General features: G+C 41.9%; 1 protein-coding gene and 1 long non-coding RNA gene across 5 annotated transcripts in view; one reads left to right on the top strand and one right to left on the bottom strand.

The window, feature by feature from the left end:
* dscaml1 (Down syndrome cell adhesion molecule like 1) overlaps window positions 1-19,425 on the top strand; it is a 146,019-nt gene that overhangs the window by 28,293 nt on the left and 98,301 nt on the right. The gene's annotated exons all lie outside the window — the stretch shown is intronic.
* Window positions 1-19,425, bottom strand: part of LOC133481794 (uncharacterized) — a 64,221-nt gene that overhangs the window by 23,233 nt on the left and 21,563 nt on the right. The window contains exon 4 of the long non-coding RNA XR_009789613.1: window positions 2,480-2,634. This is a non-coding gene — a long non-coding RNA (uncharacterized LOC133481794). The remainder of the gene's footprint in view (window positions 1-2,479; window positions 2,635-19,425) is intronic.

Genomic DNA, 19,425 nt, shown 5'->3' with positions numbered 1-19,425 from the left:
CAAGGCAAGATAGAATACAAGAAAGAACTCTATAAATGGCTTCCCATTCTCCCCTCCTCACTGTATGCGCCATCGAGTGTCTTCAATAAATGTAAAGGTGATGTTCAATGTTCATTTATCCACTTCATTTGTCATCCATACATTTTGTTAATATTTTGGGTGTCTCGAACAGATTAATTGGATGAAGTGAAATATTGCTTTTGATGCCATATGATTCGGTGTTAGTCAGACTTACTTGACCGGACTAATCACAAAAACTGAGGTTCCACTGTACATCGGTTACATATTGACCAATGTCGAGTTATCAGTGTTACACTATAATCGTCGAAAAAGGAGTTCTGAAAGAGCTTCTCCCATGCTATGAATAAAATTGATGAATCGATTGTTAATTTTGGAATTCAAGGCAATTTAGTCAAATGCTTTTCCCTCACATAGCGCTTCAAAACCTTGGAGAATGTCTTGTTAGAAGAGCGGTAAGGTATTTATGTTCTGGCCTGTATACATCTGTTATCAATGACAGTGGTTCTCTTCTTCTCTTTTTTCAGTCCATCTTTGACCTTCCCATGTTTGTTTCTCTTGTACAGCCTGATGGCCTGTGTCAGCACTTTGTTGAACACATAGCATTAGGCAATCACATGACTCTCCGCCACACACCTTCCATCCATCTATCATGAACAGCTTTGTGTTTTTCACTTGCACTCGAGATGCTCCACTGGTTTGCCATCTATTAAGAGGTCCGTGTATGCCAAGGTGCGGACTTGACAGGATGACACGCGTCACATGAATGGCCGTGTTGGTCAATACAGCTGACTTTGAATGGGCTTTGATGAAGAGGCAGGCGGGTGTTTGCTGACAGCTGCCCTCGCTGCGAGACGACCCCGCCTGGGTGTCATGTCACTTTTTGACAGCCAAATCTGTTTGCATTGGAAAATTCAAAGAGTTCACAATGTGTGTGTGTGTGTGTGTGTGTGTGTGTGCGTGCGTGCGTGCGTGTGTGTGTGTCACTTAGTTATTAGCAACCATCTCCTCCTCCAACTTTAAATACGAGTGTGAGTTTCATCTGGTCTCCATAGTAACGGGTACGAATTGGCAGGCGGAATGAGGAAGGAGCGAGGATGCATCGCTGCTTGATTTATATTAGTGCGTCACCACAACACACACACACACACGCTGCATATACCAGTCAATGCATCATATTTATGCACGCTTAATTTCATTCACTGTTAGATACAATTGGGAAAATTCTTTTTTTTAAGATGTAATGCTTTGTTTGTATTGCAGTATTACTAGGCACATATTTAATCCTGCAGTGATGATTTTGAACATGCTGATAAACGGGTAATGCCGGGAACAAGGGAGTGTTGTAAACTGAACCTCATGCGTCCATATCAGTCCACGCTGGCTATAAGGCACATTAGAACTCACTGCTTATTAATTATTCTCCTTTTCAATTATTACTTGCAGTGTTATCAACATCATGTAAATTGTTCCGGCAGTAATGGGGTCTCCTAGGCGAGGACATTAAAAAGATCGAGGATATCATTCAAGTACACATTTGTGGCAAAATATTACAAACAAATACAGTAGTATTTTGACTTACAAGTGACCGAATTTACGAGATTTTCAAGATATGAGCTGTTGCTCGGATGATATTTTGCTTTGACTTGTGAGCAAAAATTTGTGAAACGAGCACTAAATGGCAGCAGCAAACTCAACTCAACTCAATTTACAACTAGGAGTTCGGCAGATAGTGAACAATTCTTCAAAAAAGAAGCTTCAAACTGTTTAATTCCATTCCCAGTGGACTTAAACATGACAAAGAGAGTTACACGTGATTAAAAACACATTTGTTTGCTTTTGTAATGTTTTTGTTTTTTTTTTTAAATAAAAATGAATATTTTTGTTTATTCATCTGAGGAGGACCAAGTTAATTGCTTAATTTTAGTCATTAGTTAGACCCAAGACTACAATGCATACTAACTTATTTACCTCATCCCCTATGTTTATTCATTCCACTGAATTAACACATTCTAAGTACATTTCAAGGCGGATTCCAATATCATGGATTGACATTTTTGCTATGGGGGAAAGAAAAAAAAAAAAAGCCTTAATATTAATTGATTGTAAAACAAGTCTTACAGTGTTGGTCATGAAAAAGGAATAAATCCATTACAAATATATGAAGCAGTGTCACCTCCTTGTATACTCAAACAATGCGGGTGTACAACATTCCTGCATCACAAAATCATCAGTCGAAGACAACTGGCGGCAACTGATGGTTATGTAGCTGGATTGATTTTTGTTAAGTTATGGACTCTACATCAGCATTGATTGGCTGATGTAGTGAAGAGAGAGTTGCGAGTGCGATCAGTGCAGCGAAGTGTGGTGGGTGCGTGCGTTTGCATTCATTGATTAGGCTTGTTTTATCCATCTGCACACACACACAACCGTACGCACACGCACACACACAGCCTCTCACATTGTGTTGGAGTGTAGCGTCACCACAGCTGCCGGCGCTTCTGTCCCAGTCTCCATTTTGTGGCCACTCTGCAGAGGCCTCATGTACTCTCGCCTTCCACTCTTTTGAACTTCAACCGGCCCCTTTCTGTATAGTACCCCCGCTTGGAGAGGAACCTATTATAAGATAAAGTGACAAAACATCATCTTTTCACTTCCACTCCGTCAAACACGTGAACGTTAACAACAGATAGGTGCGGTAAAAAAATGGCAGAATCAGCAGAAAAGAAAGACAAAGTGGCACGAAAGCGTGCTATGCGCTAAATTATGCAGGTGGCAAAGTGGGCATAGAATGAAAGGATGATGGACTGAATGCTGTTTGAGGAAGAGACCATGAGAGAGGTGTGCGTATGTGTATGTGCTCTTTTTTTTCCCTTTTTTTTTTTTTTTGGCCGTCCCCAGCCCCCCCAAGGGAGAGGTGGCTTGGGGCTTGAAAGGGACCTTGTCTTTTCATTAAAGATGCATCCGACGAGAGCTTAATGCCCACCCCATCGCACCCCACCCTCCGTCGCCCTTCCTTCTTTGGAGCTTCTCCATTTATCTGTGCAGGTGTTGGCCAGTAAGCCTCTCTGTGTGTTTGTCTTTAGGATGGGAGCAGTTTGTTCCTCGCCTCGGACGTGGGGATGAGGGCAGTCGGCTTGCTGTGGATGGGAAATGGGTGGTGTTTACCTATTGATGTGTGATTACGGGATGTGGCGTATGTGTGTGTGTGTGTGTGTGTGTGTGTGAGAGAACCTGGCAATGTTGTGTGTTAGCTGGGGTTATTTATTCAGCACTTGTGTTTGGATATTTTACAGAGGGAACAGGTGCAGAGCGACTCTGAGTGTGCTCTGTTTGAGTGTTTGTGTGTGTGTGTGCGCGTGTGCATGCGTGTGTGTTTGTGTGAGTGGTTGTGTGCGCGGGTCGGCTGTCTGTTTGAATGGGAGACATTGACTGCTGTCCAGCCACTGATCAGGCCGCAATACGTATTTGTGTTGAAAGGATGATTTGTAGGTCCCAGAGTCAACATCATGGATGGACTGGATGAATGTGTGGATGAAAATGGATAGAAGCTGTACATGCTGTAGATACAGGTGAATCGATATACATAATGTTCCCCCGCTGAATTGCAGATTTTTGTTGTTGAATATATCTACCTGTCTATTGTGAAAATCTCCGCTATATTGCGTAAACCTGTGGTTTATAGTGATCGTTTTTATGGGTTTTGTCTGCCGGTAACTTCTGTGATTCCCTTGCATGTGGGAAAAGAGAGCTACAGTCTCTGATGCACTTTTCAGTTGTTTATTTGAATCCCAGGAGAGCAGATAAACACAATAAGCACACTCGTGCAAGAGCTGCTGTCAGCTACAGCTCACGCCCCGACACTCACACGCTGACTCGCTTTAATGGCACAGCACAGACACGACAATATGTACAGTATTTTCTCTACATTTTATGCTTGTGTTGTTTTGCGTTCAAATATGTTTACAATGTTTTCAAATAGTCTTGTCTTAATAACTTTAAATGTGTTCACAGCAGTTAATTTTATGTCTATATCAAGTTTCACCAGCTGGGTCTGTAACATAGCCCCTGCGATGAATGTGGGATCACTGTAGATTGATTGGTAGATGGGTTGGTAGACAGAGAGTTAGATCCAGGAAGATAGATATGAGGACAGCGATATACTGTAGATCAAGACAGGTAGGTACAGGTAGAAAGATAAAGGGAGAATCAAGTAGATACAGGGAGATAAATATAGACAAAGACATAGAAAGAAACTGCTGCAGATACATACAAGTCAAAAGCTATAGACCGTTACAGGTAGCTAGATTTATACAAATACAAATTAAAATACATACAAGTAGATGTCCATCCATCCATCCATCCATCCATTTTCTGAGCCGCTTCTCCTCACTAGGGTCGCGGGCGTGCTGGAGCCTATCCCAGCTATCATCGGGCAGGAGGCGGGGTACATCCTGAACTGGTTGCCAGCCAATCGCAGGGCACATACAAGCATGCATGTTTTTGGGATGTGGGAGGAAACCGGAGTGCCCGGAGAAAACCCACGCAGGCACAGGGAGAACATGCAAACTCCGCACACGCGGGGCCGGGGATTGAACCCCGGTCCTCAGAACTGTGAGGCAGACGCTCTAACCAGTGCCGACATTCTGTACTTTCCAAATTTGTGTATATCAATCTTAGCTGTATACTTTGTTACATACAGTATAGTGTCATTTGCCATTCTGCGGTGGTCTCAAACATGACATATTTTTCCAAATATTACCTCAAAGCGCCACCATGTGGTGCAATCTTTGCATTTGTCTGAGATTTTGCAAAGGTTTGGTTTTAATCCACTTTTTTAGAGAAAACATCCAAGGTTCCTGTTGATGCATTTATTCCAAATTGAAAAAAGTAATCAAAATGTAATTTTATATTACTTTGAGAAAGTAACTGAAAAAGTAACACTACTATTACATTTTCAACAGGCTAACTTGAAATTGTAACCAACTACATTTCTCAAGTAATTTTCCCAACACTGCATACGGGTAGGTAGACAACAGGCACAGGTGGATAAATACTGGCAGGTACAGGTAGGTAGAAAGAAGGATGGATGGGAACATGGATCTTGTGTGTGCAGATTAAAATGGTGGGAGCGATGGAGCGAGATAAGGGAGAGGAAGTGTAAGAGGGGGGCCGCGCACGAGCAGAATTTCAATGGCACTCCAATCATGCAGGCAGTCTCGTTAGCCCAGGGAACATTTGCATAGTGCTTCGGCAAATTCATTTGGCCTTACTCGGAGAAGATGACTCCCTTTCCTCTCTGCTAGTTAGTTATTCATAAGCTGCACACGGTCAAGGTGCGTATGGGGGTGGGTGTCCGGCGGGTGCAGAGGCCGACGAACGTCAAGGCGCCGTCCTGTTTCTGTTTCTGACCTGCCCGCAGGCACACTTTTACAGTGCGCGGGCCTTGTCGTTTAATGCAAGAGATCATTACTGGTTGTGTTTGTCTGCCTGCCTGGCTGGCTGAGCACATGCGCTAATGATAGTAGTGTAAGTACACGCTAGCCCAATCTCTGTCAGATATTTCACCAAGTGCATAGCCGACGTCGTGCATTACTCATCAGCCGCCGCGATGTCCTCGCCAACACCCTCTTCCCCTGCCTTGATACGTGTACCACTGCTGTACCCCGCTTCCCTCCTCCTCCTTCTTAAGCCTAAGGACCTAATTAGAGCAAAAATACATGATGGGGGTGGGGGGCTTCGCACAATCAGCTCAATACGCAAATCCATCACTAATGGGGATCATGACTTGCCTAAAAAAGACGTCACTAGTAAGAAGGGGGGTTTGACGGTGACAGCGGTTGGAGGATTGAGGGAGGTGGCGTCCGTGAGGGAGCGCAGCCAGTAAGTGAAGATGACATACATAATGTAGAATAGAAACGATGTGTTATTCTAATTTTCCCGCTGACTTCGCCCGGCAATCAAATGTTGTGTTGGCAGAGCACAACACATGTGGTGGCAATGTGTGCTCACAATGGCTGTTCGTGCAAGCGAGCGTTTGCAGGGGTCTTGACGGTTTTCGTCAAGTGCATGTGGCCTTTCAAATGCTGCGCTGTTGGTCAGCGTGAAAAGACATATACGTTATCTGGACAACTCGGGACTATGAGGTACAGTGCAAAAGGTCTCCACACCCCTGTTGAAATGCTAGTTTTTCTGTGCATATAAAAATGAGACAAAGATAAACCATTTCAAAACTTCTTCAACCATTAATGTGACCTATAACCTGTACAACTCAATTGGAAAAAAAAAAGTAAACATTTTGGAAAGGGCAAGTTAAGACAAATGAGATAATGCAGTTTGACCAGTGTGAACACCCGCTTATAACCCCAAATGTGGCTATTTAGAATTAATCATCACATTAAAAAAAACACACACACCTGCCACAATTTTAACTGCCTCTGACTAACCATAAATAATGATCAATTGTTCTAGTAGGCTCTTCCTGACATGTATTTGCTTTCTAACAGACGTTTGAAGGTTTTGTTCTAACATTGACTGCTACTTTGAACTGGTTATAATTCCCTCCGCCGTGACTAAGGCCCTAGTTCCAGCTGAAGAAAAACAGCCCCAAAACATGATTAGTCCAGAACCCAGTCAGGAGATTTCAGTTGAATTGGGTGATTGTGTAAAAATAAAGAAAATGTACATATTTTAGTTTACCGGGCATCCAACCGGTGCTCATGGTTTCATAAAATTTACCATGAAATTCTCATGAAACCAGATTGCTCTGTGTCTGAATATGATTTCTTTGTTTCTCAAAGCAAAAGAGGAAAATCCATTCAAATGATATTTGGCATATTTATTTCTGAGAAACAGCTCTGCATTTCCAGGTTTGTTATTTCCTGCATGTGCACTCAACATTGTTATTTTGACCCAACATTCAACTGTGTTTGATTCTTTTCGTATCAGTACGTCACGTGGCTTCTATGTTATTGTTTTGCATCTGATAAAATGAAACAATTCCTCCAGCCATCATCTAAACAGCTTCATCGACAATCGAAGGGAAAATAATACGAATGTGACAGGTTTGCTAATGTTCTGCTCAGTACTTTGTCTTCCATGAGCCCGATTCACAGACAAATGCAGTTTTAGTATGTCACAGTACACTAGCTCTTTATTGGACCTACAGTAGAGGGTCAAGCAAGTTGGAACTTTAATATAAAAGGAAGAAGTTGACCTGCAAGCCGAGCATTTGTTTGCTTGGCCTCCAAGTGCATTTTTAACAAGTGCCTTACAGTCATACATGTATTTGTGGGGGTTTGGATTTTAGTGAGGTGTGGGGGGCAGGGGAATATGAGAGATATCCTGTTCCAACACATCCCCTCTGGAGCGCACTTAATGACCCATGACCGTAAGATGTGCATGCGAGCGAGGGAGGCTTGGGGGAGGAGGAGGCGTGCAGGTAGTAGACGAGGAGTTGCAGAGAGGGAGGTGGGCGACAGCGCAGTGAAGAGCCCGGAATTAATGGATGAAAAACCCAAGCAAATGCAGCGCAATGTATTGCTAATGTGCCTTACCTGACTCGTCGCTCCCTCTCTCTCTTACCGGGCTAGCACGCGCTCGTTTTTTGGCCTCGCCCTGCTCTCTCATGACCACTTGTCCTTACCTCAGCAATTTAAACTGCATAGCTGCCTGCACTCATGTCTGATTGCGTGTGTGTGTGCGTGAGAGAGAGTGAGGCCTTCCTGACCTCCCCTATGAGCAATGGCATCTCTATGCTTTGTTAATAGCTAATCAATGGGCTCTCTGGGATACGTATATAGGCTGCCTTGAGGACTCCCATAAGACGGGCAGGTCTATTAGGCTCGCATACACACACATGCATAACTGTAAACTGCAAGCAGCTCTAATCTAGTGGACAGTTTTAGGGTTTCAAGTTTACATGACGACGACATAGTAAAAACAGGAAGGGTTATTTTTCCTCTGCAATTTTTTGGACGTACAAACAACAATGCTGTCAAAGCAATCTTTGTTTACACTGACCAGCAAAGGCAACTGAAAATGCTGAAATACTCAGGCCTGGCTACTAGTTGGAGATGGCACTTTTGCCCATTTTCCATTTGCAAAACCAGGTGCTACTTCCAGTATGGGATCTGGGTTCCAAGCTTGCTGAGCCGATGCCGTATGGGTGACATAAAGCACTGTTCACCGCTCAGCTAAAAATATTGTTTGCTAGCATAGCCTTGCCCTGCTGTGCTTTAGCTCTGGCTGCTGCAAAAGATATACTGTACAAGTTTTCACCTTCAAAGTACAGTGGAACCTCAGTTTTCAGTTGTCCTAGTTTTCGTATGATTCGATTTTCAATGATTTTCTCCAGCATTTTGTCCCGGTTTTCATTCATCCACTCGGTTTTCAGGAAAAAAAACTCCCACAAGACACGGTCATTCATTTCCCATAATTGATGAATGTTCATCCAAAGCCTTTTGAAAGTTGTGTATACTGTATATAAGGTCCAACAGACGGCAAGCAGTAAATGCTTGCATTCCCCACTGCAAGAATTTACTAACAACTCAATGCAATAACCCTCCAGGTCTGCTTAGCAACACTCAGGCAACATCCTGTCATAATTCACTTTCAAAATAAGAGCACTAAGTATAATAACACAGTTTCGCGAGACTTTCTTCTTGGGCCACGTGGTGGCTTATTCAACTGTTGCATTCAATAAACAAGATTAAAATTGGTTGAGTGTGACGGTTAAATACCACCATAGAGCCGAGTAAAGTGTGGTGAAACTGCTATTATACTGCCGTGCTTTTATTTTGAAGCCCTGACTTTTGCCAGGATGTTACGCCAACGTGTCTGAACGTTGCCGATAGACCAGTAGGTTGTTGTCACTTGTTAATAAAAGCTGGCATTGAGGAATATGCCTTGCTGTCTGTTGAAACTGTCTTACACAGTCGAAGAGAAAGTTCTGAGTTCTAGCCATTTGATAAAGAAGTCAAGAAACACGATAGAATTCAAGAGGGAACTCAGAAAATGGCGTCCCACTGTACTCCCTTGCTGTATATACTATCTAGAGTCTTCAATATAGGTGAATGTGATGTTAAATGTACATTTATCCACTTCATTAGTCATTCATATTTATTTCACAGTTTTTGTATGTAAAGCTATAGTTGTACACTGTAAAATGTGTTTTTAGAGTTGGTTTTGGTGTGAGCGGCACAGTGTACGACTGGTTAGAGCAGTTCTGAGGACCAGAGTTCAATCCCCGGCCCCGCCTGTGTGGAGTTTGCATGTTCTCCCCGTGCCTGCGTGGGTTTTCTCCGGGCACTCCGGTTTCCTCCCACATCCCAAAAACATGCATGCTAGGTTAATTGAAGACTCTAAATTGCCCGTAGGTGTGAATGTGAGTGCGAATGGTTGTTTGTTTGTATGTGCCCTGCGATTGGCTTGCGGCCAGTTTAGGGTGTACCCCGTCTCCTGCCCGATGATAGCTGGGATAGGGTCCAGCACGCCCGCGAACCTAGTGAGGAGAAGCGGCTCAGAAAATGGATGGATGGATGGATTTTGGTGTGTCTGGAATGGATTAATTGCATATACATTATTTCCTATGGGAAATATTGCTTTGGATTTGAGGTTTTAGTTGGACTATCATCTGTCTCATTTCTTACTGCCCTCATTTTCCTCTCAAATAAAATGTGTATCTTCGTCAAGAAGTAAACACCGGAAATTCCCGTTCTTCATTGTTTTTGTTTGTTAGTTTCCCATGGTATACTTCTCAAGTGGAAACCGACTGCCCTAAACTAAGCTACCACGATATTTAAATACAGATACAGAATTACGGTACAGCGATCCTGTGATTAACAATATATTGTAGGAAAACAATCTATGAATATATATACAGTTCATGTAGCGAAAAGAAGACAAACTTTTGTGATATCAATATTTTCCCCACCCTTACTATGCACATCTGCCACAGCTGCTTGCTGATAAAAGCATCTTCTGAGTACACTTCATCAGCGTATCGGTGACTTCTTCTGTTTCTCCTTTTACCTACTTCTATTCCCCCTCCTATTTGCTCTTACTCTCTGCACATTGGTTCTTGCTATTTGGGAAATGCTTTGTTCGTGTGCATAGCCAGTGTCTTACAATGCCCAGGGCAAAGCAAATTTTCTATTCCTCTCCTCTCTTGCGCTTTCTCACTGGAGACCTTGTTTGAAAATAACGATTTGAGCTTCAGACGTGTCTCTGGATGACAAATCCATTTTTTTACATTTTTTTTTTAAGGCATACTCCTCACATTTTGTTCAAGACATTTAACTGTATTTTTGTCATGTTCATTATAATGAACGTGTATTTGATTTTTCTGATTTCCTTTGCTGTTTACAAACATTTTGACAGCAAATCTACACTGATTTTCCATTTAGCCAAGTGCTGTGGCGCCTTAGCTCTATGTATTAAATAGTCAATACTGCAAGGTCAAAACCAAGTGAATAGTCTGCTTTCATATATGTATTTCTTTGTTTAAATTGACATTAAATGAATTCACTAATTGGATGTAGGTTAACGCAATGCAAACTGATTAATATTGTTGCTCAGTAACTGCCACCATACTGTATGTCTTGGTAGCTACTGTTTGCTAATACGAAAAGGTAATGAGACACAGAAGAGAAAACGTTGCATTGTACCAACATTATTGGGAAAATAAACTGAAAAGTTGGTATCCCCTTTTTCTTTAACAAGTATTCACATCCAACTGACCTTTGACGAGGAAGGCGATATGTGTTTGTTTTAGTTGTTAACACAAAGAAAGGGCAAACGAGCTAGGATTCTTTTTAACTTTTTTGTATCGCAGCTTAGCTGACAAAGGCTTCCAGAAGACAAAGGATGGGGGTGCGTAGAGGAGGAAAAGGATGCAATTTCAATCTAATATACATTTCAGTTGAAAGTCATTGTAGCCTTGATGCATTCTTTTCTGGATTTGAGCTCGTACACACGCGCGGACGCACACACACACGCATGCATTTACACGCAAGGGCAAAGCTATTGTGTACAAACGCAGGCTGACAGTTGAGTACTTGCACTACAGATCATTCATCCTTGTTGACTACATCGCTGCTGCCAAGTTGAAAAATACAATGTATGTCAGATGCCGCCTCTCCACAAGATAAAATGCACTGGAGCAGCTTTGCTCACTTAAACAACATTAGAAGCACTTCAGCACAAAGAATGGAAAGGGGGGGGGGGGGGGGGGGTAAAAAGGCATAATGACGGCCTCTAACTTGATTTGCCTGGGCATGTTTTCCTCCTGTCCACAATTTGTTGGGGAAAATAAACTAAAATTTGTAGTAGGTTTTCTGGACTGGTCAGAATATGTCACTACACTGCCAGTTTATTATTTTTACATAGAAATAAAAGCATTGCCTCTTAACTTGTAACGCTTGCTCTTATTCTGTGTGTACTGTAACCTAAAGTCACATCTATACAATGTGAGTGCTAAATGTAAATAGCTGGTGCCTCGCAAACATTTTCATTCAATTGTGTCCCTTGTCAACCGCCCCCATCCTTTGTGACAGCCACCCAACTCCACATTTGCTATCTGTGAGTGTGTATGTGTGTGTGCGCGTGCGTTTGCATAAACAGTGAGCTCCTCTCTTTTGCAGGCTGACAAGTGAGTGCCTTGTTTATTTCTGTTGAGGGGCAAAACAGGCTGGGAGTTATTCCATTGTTTGCCTCCCTACTTCCATACCACCAGTCCTCCTTTTCAGACATACACAGCAATTGTCACGCTTCATATGGCATCGAGCTAATATTCCATCCAGGTGAGGTTGTTTGAGTTGGTAAACTGGAGTCAATGAGTGAATGGTGTCAGAAGACTGACATGTTATTGGGATTCTGGGATTCCATCTCAGATTGTTCGGGTTAAACTAAATGCTTTCTTCTAAATAAAAATAGGATCAAAGGTGATGCTTATTGAACAGCGGTCATAAACATTGATGGTGTCTTTATTCTAAAACCAATACTTTGCATCTCTTACGCTGTCATCTTCACACACATCCCTTTTATTTTTATGGAAAATATTGCAATCTGGATTGTAACTAAAACATTATTACAGTATTGCAGCAGTCACTTATGCAAACTAGTTGCAGAACCCTGGACACTGCCCAACAGTTCAGCGGCATTGGGTCGCATCGCTCGATGTTGGCAGCAAGACGTCACTTGTCATCGAAGTTGAAGTTGACCGGTTTGTTGTTTTCACGTTTTACAGTGGTAAACTTCGTTCTACGGTTTTGTGACAAGAATGTTTAAAAGTGATTTGCATGTGGTGTGAATCTCCTCTGCGTTATACCATTTACATTGAGTTTGTGAGTGTTTTGTTGTTTGTTATATTTACACAAGTATGACACGTTAACATGTTACTTTAGCAATTGCTTAGTTAGGTAGAAAATGTTTTGTCCAGACCGATTATTCCCTATGAGGTCCATTGTGTCTGACCCTAGAGGTTTATTTATCAAGGAATTGTGGCCCTGTCAAAGATTATATTTTGGCACATAGGAGTCACCTGCCTATTTTTGTCAAGCATTGTACACACCCAACGAAGGGTGGCTTTTATTGTGGCATCTGTTGATAGGCAGCGGAGACAAGCGTGTGTTTGCATTCCAGAAGTCCACGGCGTGTTCCACTAATAGGAAGAGTGGGACTGCATATACGCAATGTGTTGCTGTGCAGGAGTAACCATTCTGCCAACTACTCGTCTGTATGTGTGCGTGTGCAATTTTTTGAAGCTAATGCATGTGTGTATGAGTTTGTACATTTATGCATTCACGTGCACAGTTGTCATCACTCTCTATTTATGCACAGCCGCATACCCAACTTAACTGTGTGTGTGTGTGTGTGTGTGTGTGTGTGTGTGTGTGTGTGAACAAAAATATGAAGGGTAAGTGATGAGAGGAATTTGTCTGTTCAGAAAAGAGTGATAGTGAAAGTGAAGACAGGCGTTTACTCTCCAGAGAGATGCACAAAGGGACCAAAGATGTATTCTGCCACCATAAGCATGTTTAAATTTTGAAGGGGCACTTAAGAGGGACAGTGCAGAAATGCAGAGTTCTCAAAGAGGTTTAGAGAAGGCGCATATGGGGGGCAAATCATGATTATTTTTTATTTTTTTGGGGGGGGGTCTGTGGAAGAAGCTGTAGAGGTGTTCGAATGAGTGGGGAGAGCAGATTCGACGAGAGACCTAAAGTGAGTGGTGATGCGGGCTCTCTTAATGGAGATGTTTTTGCTTCAGTAATTTTAGGGCCCATTTAACAGAACTGCCTGCCTCACCCACTCCCCCTGCCTTCCTTGCATCTGCAGTTAATTTAATGAAGGGTGGCCCGATTGCTTTTAGCATTAATATTCCAATACCAAGTGATGTAAAAAATGAATTTGAGCCACCTCCTATTCTCTGTCTCCCTATCCCAATGATGATGAGCCCCATCTGTCGTCTCCATGGTGGCACAGAGGACTCCCCAAGGAGGAGAAGCAAATGTGGGATAAGAGGGCAGAGAGGGAAGGAGTGTTGGGACTGTGTTTCTCAACATAAGCATGAACCCTGAGGGTTCCTCGTTTCTGTCTGATAGTGAGATTTAAACTTTAACCAGATACTATGCACCTTTGCAAAAATATTTTTAAAATGGGCCTTTTATACTTTCTTTCCATTTCCTTCAGCGAAGAAGTGACAATTCTTTGTCGACCAATCACAGACTGAAGTGTATGCACAATTGTCATGGGCGGAACAAAGGACAGGACCCAAAATGTACGACTCCAATACAATGTTCAGTTTCAAAAAGAGAGGTTTAATAAACAGGCAGAGGTCGGTACATAGGCAGGCAATCCGCAAAGGCAACAGTATCCAAAATAAACGTGAGGCAAAAAGGTAAGGTCAATAATCAGAACAGGGTCTCGTCTTACTATGAGTCGGTGACGTGGAAACAAGGAATGCTGGAACGTGACAACAAGGTACAATGAACTGGCGACCAGAAAGAATGAGACACGAGGTTAAATGCCTGGGGTAATTAGGGTAAACGAGGCACAGGTGGGGAAGATGCTCTCAGGAGCAGGTGTGTACGAGACGGGGGGAAGACAACAAGCATAACACACACCCATGACAACAATATCTCCATATTTTAGGTGTCATATAACTGCAATTGGTACCAGACACATGGCGGGGAACAAAAAGTCAGAATTTTGGTGGCTTTTACCATGTTTAACAAGCAAAATGTTGTTTTTGTATCAAACTGTATTGTTGGAATCAGTGAGATTTCGTAAGACGATCGGCATTAAAGAATCAAAAGAGTCAAAAGGGCAGATGTGAAGAGCGCATTGAGTGATAATCCCGATCCCGTGGCATGTGAACCACTACCAGTGGCTGTTGACTTATAGTAACTAGAATACTGTAAATATTTTCACCTTTAAATCATCATTTTCCAATTTTAAAATATTCTACGTTGTATTAGATATTATTTCAGTGTTTCCCAAACTTTACTGAACCAAGGCATCCATTTTACATAAAATCTCATGGCACACCACTGAAGAAAAAAGCCACAAAAAAGTATGAATACTAAAATATGATGATCTCATCTCAATTTAGTGTACTTGCTCAGTGTGAAATTTGGGCCTGTTTAACACCAAACTGATATATGTACGCAAAACCATAATTTATTCTGTTGCTGGAATGACAACAGGTGAATAGTCAGGTTGATTGTTCCTTCTGCCAACTAAAGAAATTTCCATGTTCTGCATGTCGCTATATACGTCGCTGGAATAGCTTGAGGAAGAAAGATATATTTTCCAAGCATCGCCAACAGAGTCCTGTTGAAACGCTCAACAGGATTTCCACACGGATGTTGTCCTCGATTTTAGTCCCAGAAGATCACAGAGATTTGTAATGATGTCAGGGGGTTATTGTCTGTTAGGACACTAAAGTCCACTCCATAGAGGTAATCCGCAAATTTATCTGTGATTGCCCACTTGAGGCTGAGAAACTCAAGCTTGTGCGTAGGGTACCTGTTTTCACAGTTGGATAACCCACAGCTGGCATATGCAATAACTTTCATTTTACCATCCTGCTCTTGGTACAGACCAGCTACCAGCCCATGTGAACTGGCGTCTGTGTGGAGTATGTATGGCTTCTTGGAGTCAGCAAATCCCAACACCGGTGCTGATGTCAATCGCTCAATGAGAGTTTTAAATGCCTCCTCACATGAGGGTGTCCATTTATTATTAAAAGGCTTCTTTAATTCAACATTGGAGAATGACTTTTGCCCTTTGTAAGTAGTCTCATGTTTCTTTTTCTTAGCAGGTACGTACCCAGCTGTTAGGCTATATATGGGCTTCGCAATCTTGGAGTAATCAAATATCTGATAGTATGAAACCAAGGAACAACTTCAACTCTGAGATCTTGTTCGGCCGGGGCCATGTGGTTAGTGCAGCAATCTTTTGGGGGTCGGTTTCTACACCATGTTCTGAAACAATGTGTCCAAGGTATCTCACAGACTTCCTGAAGAAAAGGCCTTTCTCTGGGGATAATTAGAGACTGAACTCTCTCAATCGATTGAGCACCATGAAAAGCCTGTCTACGTGTTGTTCTAGAGTATTGGAAAACACAATGAGATCATCTAAGAATACCAGCACTTCTTTGTGATTTAGTGATCCCATACACTTTTCCATGACTCGCTGGAAGGTGCTTGGAGCATTGGTTACTCCCTGTGGCATCCTATTGAATTCCCAAAAACCCATCGGCGTGAGAAAGGCGGTCTTATGTTTATCCTCCTCCTCCATTTCTACTTGATAAAAGACTGACTTTAAGTCCATGACAGAAAACCACTTTGCTCCTGTCAGGGATGAAAACGCCTCTTCGATATGTGGCAGAGCATAAGCATCTTTAATTGTCTGGCTGTTCAGTTTTCTGTAATCCACACACAGGTGGATTTGTCCATTTTCTTTTTCACGACCACAATTGGTGAAGCAAAAGGACTGTTTGACTCCCTTATGATGTTTGCATCATACAGCTCTTTCAGATGTAGACGAACAGCCTCATAATCAGATGGATGAATGGGCCTTGCCCTTTGTTTAAAAGGCTTCGGGTCAGAGAGGCGGATCTTGTACTTCACTGCAGTCATGCGCCCATAGTCAAGGTCTCCTCTGGCAAAGACTTCGGGAATTGACTTCAACTTCATGGTAATCCTGTCTTTCCATTCCTTTGATAAAGGAGAATCAGCAAAATCAAACTTGATTAAGTTTTCAGGATCTTCTTGATCAGCTGTGAAACAATGGAGTCACTGCTGTTACTGGAGTCAGTGGAGGACATGCACAAGACAGCTGGGGTTTGGTCAGGAGATGAAGTACGTGTTGCTACCTGCCACTTTACAGATGGGTTGTTGACATTTGCAACTTCTATTGGGAGAAGAGGCTCAATTTTGGCTCTTCTGGTTCCTGACTTGAATTCAATGGTGACAATTTTCCCATCTAATTGTCCTGTATCTTGCACTCTCTTTATTCCAGCTACTGGGCCATATTTCTCAAGGGATTCAATTATGTCCTGATCTGCATCACAATTAGTAGCACCAAACACGCGCAATAACAGTTTGTCATGACTATCTGCCATTGTATTCAATTTAAAGTCAAAGGTAAAATGATATGATAATTAACAGTAATGTTCAAGTGAATAAGATTTTGTGTGTGTGTGTTCAAAACATCCAGCATTAACATATGGCTAACCTATTCAACCTCGCTCCTGGCTAGGTCACCATAAAAAGAAATGATGTAACAATCATGGTGTGTAACAGGAGCGAGACATGGGTTAGTAATAAGTTCATTCATTCATCTTCCGTTCCGCTTATCCTCACTAGGGTCGTGGGCTTGCTGGAGCCCAGCTATCTCCGGGCGAGAGGTGGGGTCGCCAGCCAATTGCTGCCAACTGGTCGCCAGCCAATTGCAGGGCACATATAAACAAACAACCATTCCTACTCACATTCATACCAATTCAGTCTTTAGAGTAACCTACCCTGCCTGTTTTTGGGATGTGGGAGCAAACCGGAGTACCCGGAGAAACCCACGCAGGCACGGGGAGAACATGCAAACTCCACACAGGCGCGGCCGGGATTTGAACCCCGGTCCTCAGAACTCTGAGGCAGATGCAATAACCAGTCATCCACCGTGCCGCCAGTAATAAGTTGAACGCAGAATGATTTTTTTTTTTTTTACAGCAACAAAAAAATAATCACAATTTAAATTTGAATTCTAATTATAGAATATAAACAACCTTAATTTGTCCCTTCACATCTTATCGCTGTCAAATTTTGATGTTCGTTTGTTTACCAGTGTGTAATGTGTGAGTGCTACCCGGATAGAATGTTGTATGTATGTTTTTTTATACGCATTTAGAGCTTATCTTAGTCCAGGTACGAATCTCAAGGAAGATGGTGAAGATGATGATGAAGATTTAGAATCCTCTAACCCTGCCTTGCATCAGACAGAGACCCTGGACAGAATCAACGCTGTCTCCAGAATGTAGATCCAGCACTCAAAAAAAAAACAATCGGATTCCTCAATCGTGTAAACAAAATCAAAAGCAATCCTCCAGTCAAAGCGGCTTGGAACTCTTTGACAGCAACTTTAGATGTGTATTGACATGAAAAACAAAGCAATATTTTTCCCAAAATCTATCATCAACTTGTCTTTCTTTTGTCTTGTGGCCTCGCTAGCATCGGGTTAGCTGGAGCATTTCAATCCCAACATGCAACGCTCACAGTACGTATTTGCTGCATAGCACATACCGAAAGTGCCATCTAGTGGCTATTTTAACTCACAACAGTTATTGCAACATATTTCACAATATGAATTCAGACATTACTGATAAGGAATTCAGGCATTTAAATGAAAATATACTAATCTGGATACAATGGTAAAAATAAACCCATAGCTGTACTTTTTACAGGGGTTACAAACAGTTCTTCCAAAAAGAGGCTTCAAGACACTTCCAGTTAAAGTTGAATGTCAAACTAAACAAAAAACAAAGACAATTAAATTTTGTGTATTTAAAACTATCACACTGCTTAATGCTAACAAAACAATGCAAAACGCCATAGACGAGCTAGGAATAGCATCAGCGACGTGGTGTTAAAAACCTTGGAGCAACGGATATTTGAACACACACTGTTTAGCAACACATCGAGACTGATAGTATAACAACACTCACAGGCATACATTATTTATCCTCTGAGAAGAAAAGCAAATATTACCGCGGCTTACTGAGGAGCTGTCACTGTCTCCCAAAAAGTGGCATAAATAATTTGACTCTTTAATTTACATTTAATTACCGTATTTTTCGGACTATAAGTCGCAGTTTTTTTTCGTAGTTTGGCCAGGGGTGCGATTTATACTCCGGAGCGACTTATAGGTGAAATTATTAACACATTATTATATATGATTTGGAGTGACACTGATGGTTTGGTAAACTTGTTAGCATGTTCTTTATGCTATAGTTATCTGAATAACTGTTAATATGTTACGTTAACATACCAGGCATGTTCTCAGTTCGTTGTTTATGCGTCATGTAACATTAGCTGTATGGGTTACGTTAGCATACCGTACACCTATTCAGCCTGTTGTTCTCAATTCTATTTTTATTTTAAATTGCCTTTCAAGTTGAAATGTCCTGTTCTTGGTGTTGGATTTTATCTAATAAATTTCCCCCCAAAAATGCGACTTATACTCCAGTGCGACTTATATATGTTTTTTCCTTCTTTATTATGCAATTTTTGGCTGGTGCGACTTGTACACCGGAGCAACTTACAGTCCGGTAAATACGGTGTGTAAATATTGTATTTTTTTATGTTTATTTTCTATCATAAGGTGTTGTTTTTTGGGGAGGCCATAACAGATTAATAACATATTAGTTAATTTCAATAGGAAAAGATGATTTGAGATTTGAGTTACGAATTATTTTGAGTTACAAGCATGGTAACGGAATGAATTAAACTTGAATCTAAAGGTACCACTGTATTGTTAGTCCGAATACAAACTGTTTACCTTTGTCAAGTGTGACATTTTTTATCTAGCTCTTGTACTTTATGTCATTGTATTGTGCAGTTGCTGCAGTTGAATCATTTTTCCATAGAAGCTGCACAGAAATGCCAAATAATAGTTCCAAACTGCACTGAGAAGGTTTTTCAAAGAAACTCTCAGAGCTGGTACCTGCATGGTTCAGACTGCAGGCCTCTTGCAAACTAGTAATGAGCAGAGATAATTAATTTAGGCTCTGCCACCAGATGGCTAAAGCCGCATGGCAGCAGCCGAGGGAGGTAGTCCTCTTTCCTCTCACTCACCCTCTCTTTTGCTTTGAAGTCGTCTGTCCATCTCGCCAGCCATACTTTGAGATGTGTG

The sequence above is a fragment of the Phyllopteryx taeniolatus genome, chromosome 8 (assembly GCF_024500385.1).
Source record: "Phyllopteryx taeniolatus isolate TA_2022b chromosome 8, UOR_Ptae_1.2, whole genome shotgun sequence".
NCBI lineage: Eukaryota > Metazoa > Chordata > Actinopteri > Syngnathiformes > Syngnathidae > Phyllopteryx > Phyllopteryx taeniolatus.
Note: the sequence above shows the minus strand (reverse complement) of the source record. Positions and strands in the feature narration are given on the sequence as shown.